Source organism: Macrobrachium rosenbergii, chromosome 30, assembly GCF_040412425.1.
Source record: "Macrobrachium rosenbergii isolate ZJJX-2024 chromosome 30, ASM4041242v1, whole genome shotgun sequence".
NCBI classification, from domain to species: Eukaryota; Metazoa; Arthropoda; class Malacostraca; order Decapoda; family Palaemonidae; genus Macrobrachium; species Macrobrachium rosenbergii.
Genome location: NC_089770.1, coordinates 15,887,000 through 15,893,500, shown reverse-complemented (window position 1 = coordinate 15,893,500; position 6,501 = coordinate 15,887,000). Strand labels below are relative to the sequence as shown.

Genomic DNA, 6,501 nt, shown 5'->3' with positions numbered 1-6,501 from the left:
TGCAAGCAATGTTCAAGGAAAAAAACGTAGAATACACCTGCCTATTCATCATTCAAATTATGCTTGTAAGCAGTATTCACGTTCACGAAACCTTAACTAAGAAGAAAACATTCAAAATATTTTTATATACTGTGACGAAAACAAAAGGAGCAGCTCTGAAAGAGGAGATGCAACAGCTTCCAGTCTCTTCATTCACGAAGACGAGGAACAAAAGGCGACAAACCAAGAAAGAAAGAACAAAGAAACATCTAACTACGATTCTAACGATGTTGTTTGTCGTCCACAGGACAAAAGACTAATAATAACCAGACACGGAAAGCAAGAATTTAATGGCCTAACTTTTTCTTTGTCTTTTGTGGCAAAGTCTTTTCACGTCTGTAAAGTCTCTCTCTCTCTCTCTCTCTCTCTCTCTCAATCTCTCTCTCTCTCTCTCTCTCTCCATTCAGACAGGTAGAATTTTTGCACCCAGCAACCACACACACTCCGTCTTCTGTTTTGTGTCCAGACTTGAACAAGACGAAATTACTTCTGAAAAGAAAGTTCTGTGAGCCTAACCCCGTTCTTTCGCTTTCATTTTTTTTTTATGAAAACTATTTTGTTTTTAGATTTCTCAGCAAAACAGTTAAAAAGTTTTTAATCTCATTTTAATATTTAGCTTCTCTTTTCGTAAACGAATTGCAGGAGATGTATTATTTCAAATGAATAAATTGCTTGCTATATTTTTCCAGCAGCGAGTAACTTTTTTAATTACATTTCGAAAATAATTGAAAGTTTAATGTGCTCCTCAGAGTTCTCTCTCTTTCTCTCTCTCTCAACATGTTTTTAAGAACATAAATGATGATTCTCTCTCTCTCTCTCTCTCTCTCTCTCTCTCTCTCTCTCTCTCTCTCTCTCTATGTTCATGATCAAGTCACAGTATCATAATTTATCCGTTCATTTCTTCTTTGAAATAAATCATCTACTCTTGTTAATCATCTTCTGTAGTTCATTTAGCAAACCTCGGGACAGGTGTCCGAACAAAATCCAGGTATGTCATTTACCTGTGAATTAAATTTTTTCCACTTCTCGTGAGAATTGCATGAGACTAATCTAAGAGAGAGAAATGGTACCAAAATGTTGTGGTGAATTCAGTGTTGTATTTATCAGACATTTATTTTTTATAATAATAATAATAATTTTTACTCTCCACTTTAAATCTAAGAATTGTGCTCGTCAATTGGCTAGGGCGTTGTGTCAAACGGTAATGCATAAACTTTCAAATACGTACTCAGAAAGAGAGAGAGAGAGAGAGAGAGAGAGAGAGAGAGAGAGAGAGAGAGAGAGAGAGAAAGGGGGGGCGGCGGGTGCTCGACATTTAACAATAATAATGAGGGAAAGTTATCAAACTCATTTCAAGTCTTGAAAAGAACTGAAGTATGCATTAATGCACACATGCATGAGTAATGTATACTTGCATACATTATTCGATAGAGTGTCTGCGTATACTGTACCGACCCATTTCCTTGCAAGAATTAAGATTCATCTCATCCGCTCGTGGCCATAAAATGAGAATATTTGCTTTTGAGGAGAAAGTTACGGTAATTTGCTGCTTTAAGAGGACGCGGCTCATGCACCTGTTATGCAAATGGGAAACGCACGGTAAGAAAATTTCACGTCTTCTGGGACTATTTGGATTTTTGTCTCTTTTCATGTTATTGCCGTTTATGGTGACCGTTATAAAACTGGTCGTAATGTGGAGGGTGTAGATGATGATGATGATGATAATGTATTATAATTACTATCAGTGGTATTGGGGACCTTTGTTCGTAATTGTTTAATATATATATATATATATATATATATATATATATATATATATATATATATAAGTGTGTGTGCATATGTGTGTATACATATGTATGTATTTATTCTCTGTCTCTTCAGTCATAACAATAATACTCAGTTGTGAAAAATCAAATTGAAGAGAGAAGTGAAAGAATGAGGAAGAATCTCTCCCTCTCTTTCTGTCTGTCTCACTCCCTTTTCCTCTAGTTCACTTCCCCTAGCAAATGCAAAGACGAACAACACGAAGGAAGGAACGAAGAGGAAAAAAAAAAAGTCACGACCGTCACTCGAGGGAATCCAGAAGCAATCCAATGGTCAGAAGGATATCCTGAAGGACTCTTGATTTCATCCAAGAGGAGCCAAAAGGTCGTTGGAAGGACTCTTGACTTCGCCCTCTATTTACCCTCTAGCCGTGTCATTACAAGAGGATCCTTCAAGATATGTGACCCTGGAGAACAGGCGAAAGGTTGTAGAGTCCTTTTTTCCTTCAAGTTGCATTAATACTCTCTCGAAAAGGTGGATTACGAATGTTGCTGATCTTGTGCCAAAATTTAGTATAATGAGATTAATTCATATAACGGGGGATTTGGAACCTCTCTCTCTCTCTCTCTCTCTCTCTCTCCTTAAATTAATGTATCTTCGTGTTTATTTTTAAACCAGCGTTTACAAATATTTATTTACAAATATTCACACCTAAATATATATTTCAACAATTATGCAGTTTTCTTTGTCCACATCCCAAAGTATTTCATGCATATTAATAAACGTCAAATTAAGAGTTTTTTTATGTTGCTTATGAAAACACCAATTTACGTCACACACACTCAGTTCTCACTCATGCAAATATCTAATGAATTTTTCACCCTTTGTTTTTCTTTCCTCAGAGCGGAAATCTCTTAGAAAGAGGCGTTTGGGTTCGAAAACCCTGAGGATAAGTGGAAGAGAGACGAGGCAGCAAAGGTTTAAAAGAGGTTAGTGTGTCACAGAGGAGTTTGAGTATTTTTTGCAGTATCGTAGGATAGATTCTGCCGCGAGCTGAGATGGTAATGCCACTTGGCTTTATAAGGGAATATATGATCCAATTCAAAGTATGATAAATTATATATTGTCGGCGAGTACGAAAAACTCAGAAAATATGGAACCCCTGTTAGTGGCTGAGTTTGCATGCCCTCTGGGCATGTGACGACTGGTAAAGAAACGGCTAATTTATTGTAAGTTCAAACTCACGCTTCAGTTATTGTGGAATGATTTGTAAAAAGTCTCAAGGTAAGATCTATTTATTTTAAATTTGCCATCAAAACGACTGGTACTGGTGAAAAATGTTTTTTTTTAAGTATTTTCATAATTTATTTATTTATTTATTCAATAGATGAAATCTAACCATACGGAACACGCCCACGGAGCCACTGACTTGAAATTCAAGCTTCCAAAGAATATGTTGGTTTCAGCCTCCCACCACAGACCCCACACCGCGGCAGCCCCGTAGGGGTTAGTGCCGTCCTTGCACCTCATGCGGTGCACTGTAGGCATTACTTAAGGTAATTTGCAGTGTCCCTTCGGCCCTTAGCTGCAACCCCTTTCGTTTCTTTTACTGTACCCCTTTCATATTCCTTTTCTTCCATCTTACTTCCCACCCTCTCCTCACAATTGATTCATAGTGCAACCGCGAGGTGTTCCTCCTGTTATACCTTTCAAACCTTTTGCTGTCAACTTCCGTTTCAGCGCTGAATGACCACATAGGTCCCAGTGCTTGGCATTTGGCCTAAATTCTATATTTAATTCAATCACACCGCGGCAGTAACTGATCGTGATACAGAGCCAGTGGTTTTTCATCGCCCCGGGGGAGACGCGAACTCATGAAATCAGAGTGGCATGCCAAGACATTAACCAGCTGGTATTTATTATTAAAAGCACAATTAAACGTGTTGTTTATCAAAGAACTCCTTTATTTCGTATCATTTGTGTATTCCTATCATCATTCATAATTATTTGGATCTTCCGATAAAATGTCACTGTTCAGATTTTTCAAGGTTTTGCAACCAGTCCCGAAAAGTAACTAGATTTGACAATGCTGATATTATGAGCAGCGTCAGCTATACGACTACTACTACTACTTCTAATAATAATAATAATAATAATAATAATAATAATAATAATAACGACTTTCCGTATCAATACCAGAAGTCATAGAATAGAATCTTAACAAAGGAAGATGCACATACATTATATGTGAATAAACTTGTGAATAAATTTTTCATGAGAAGAAATTTTGTCATGTACATTTTTGATAACCTCAAAAGTCCAAACGAGGCCGCATATAAAAGCATATTTTCTGACCAGTACCCATTTTTTAAGAAAATAACATTACGTACGTGATCTGTATATGAAAATAACTATTTCAGATAAATATTTCTTCAACTCTATCAAAGTTCTTACAAAGTTTGTTGCAAAAACTATCTGTGAAATGGAATACCTCAATAAACTTTCTTCCCATGGGATAAATGTATGAGTAGGCATGGGACTAGCAACCCCATCCCAGAATGCAGGCTCTTCGCTCTGTACGATAATAAAGAAAATCTCAAATAGTGCGGCTAACAGTTTTATAACATAGGCCTACCTAATGTTACTGAATTTGAGTCCCAATAAAACTATTAATCGTTTCTGTCTGGGTAGGCCTAAGAACCACCAGGAGACCCAATTTCCTTTCCATCATCTTTATATTTTCTGGGTTTAACAATAGAGTCAAAAGGAAGGGAGATCCTCGCCAGTATTTCATCTAATCATCCACGCCCGTGAAGTTAGGCCTATGAAGGCGATGGGCAGTTAGATGTCCATTTGATGGAGGGTTACGGGAACACTAAGTGAAAGAGAGAGGGAGAGAGTTGTTATGCATCAGGAATAAGAGATATGGTGCAGCGAGAGAGAGAGAGAGAGAGAGAGAGAGAGAGAAGAGAACTTCGTAGGGCTGGCAGAGAAGCTTAAGATAAAAGGCGATTCTTAAAAATAAGAGAAGCATGATGTTTTAAACACTAAATTGAGTATTTCAGTGCCATTCATATAGGTATTCAGACTTGGGGTTACGTATAACCTCTGGTAGTGATCGATATCAGTCTTTGAACTCTGCAAAGAACAGATTTGCTAACATAGTTACCCAATGCCAACAACCAAAATACTGGTTCCTACGTGATGAAAACGAGACGCTATTTAAGGGGAAACAGAACAATTTAAGAATGGTTTTCTTACCGTTTGTGGGGTGTATTCGGGTAAAGCGTGGTTCAAAGAGGTATTCAGGGAAGAAAATCGAAACGAGTATGCTTTTTAGTTAATGTCACGTGTGCTTTTTCTAAGCACTATCAGCAGCTCGGTATAGTGTCACCCGTTGGAATGGTCACTTGTGCATGACTCTCGCTGACTCGCCATGTGTGATGTCAAATGTAGTTCTCTGGTTTTAGGGTAGATGCAGTCACTATGAAAATATATCTATTGTAGATTAATGTGTGCTTTATTGCTCAGGTACTTCATATACCATATTTTACATTACCATTAGAAATATTATTTTTGGTGTAAGGTTGAATTGTGAGCTGTAAACTCATTTGATCCCGCGCCGCCGGTGCTCTTCTAAGTTGTAGTCTCGATTGGATCAGTGAAAACGTTACGGAGTCAGTTTGAACATAATTCTGCGGTTAGTTTGCAACCATCTAATCTTTCGTCGACGATATAGTGACCCGTTGAGGAAAAGAAGTGTGAAAAGGAGAGATAAAATGGCTCTTCTGAGAATATACGTGGTCAGCCACGATGACAAAACCAGGCACCAACAGCCTATGCCTAGTGGTAACGCCAGAGCTCGTGCTCCTGAAATCGATATAGCTGTTGGTATGTGTGATTTACTTTCCGTAATCTGTCTTTCTTCTTTGTCACTTTCATTCTTATAAATCTGTTATGACTTTGGGGCACCTTCAGTATTGGAATAACGGTGGCGTAGCCTACCAAACAAGGGCGCCATGTTGACATATATCCACTTCGGTCTAGCTTACAGATGTCCTCTTAATATTATGGTTGTCACGTTAAGTGATGGTTTTGCAACTGCTGGTTCCCCGCTCGTTCCCTTTTGTGGACTGCCTCCTTACCTTCAAGTTTTTTTGTTTTGATGTTTTCGTGGTGAGCTGCCGTTTTTCTTTCGCCAGTCGGGTCTGGTAGGGCAGCAAAGGTAGCGGCAGTGGCAGCAGCAGCAGGCAGTTTTTGGAGTCGACGTTGGTCGAGTTTTTGAGCAACAAATTGGAGCACGCCTACGAGTGGAGCACGTCGTAGAGGTGGAGTGTGACCATGAGTAGTCGTGTGACCACGAGCTGCTCATCTTTGTTGACAGCGTTAGGCTGTCCTGACGTCTCCATCGGGGTATTCTGGTTGGTGGGTTTTGTCCCTGTTGCACAGCTGAGGCTGTCTTGGTGCCCTGATGGAGGACGTATGTTTGGTATTTTATTTTCTGCCTGCTGCTGTTTATTTTTGCCTTTTTTTTTTAAAGCTACTTTTTGTTTATAAAGTTTATTGTTTAACTTGATTTTGTTTAGTGCTGCCTTTTGGCTTTTATTGTACTTATGTTTTTTATCTTTTTGCCAGACCTGACTCACTTGTAAATATTATAAATAAATAAATTTTAAGCTCATTTTATTGTTTTTG

The 6,501-nt window shown here is 38.3% G+C and overlaps 1 long non-coding RNA gene across 2 annotated transcripts in view; it reads right to left on the bottom strand.

Annotated features, from left to right (window-relative positions):
* Positions 1 to 5,204, bottom strand: part of LOC136855100 (uncharacterized) — a 424,042-nt gene extending 418,838 nt beyond the window's left edge. For both annotated transcript variants that reach the window (XR_010857894.1, XR_010857893.1), the window contains exon 1: positions 5,068 to 5,204. This is a non-coding gene — a long non-coding RNA (uncharacterized lncRNA). The remainder of the gene's footprint in view (positions 1 to 5,067) is intronic.
* Between the last annotated feature and the right edge of the window lie 1,297 nt (positions 5,205 to 6,501).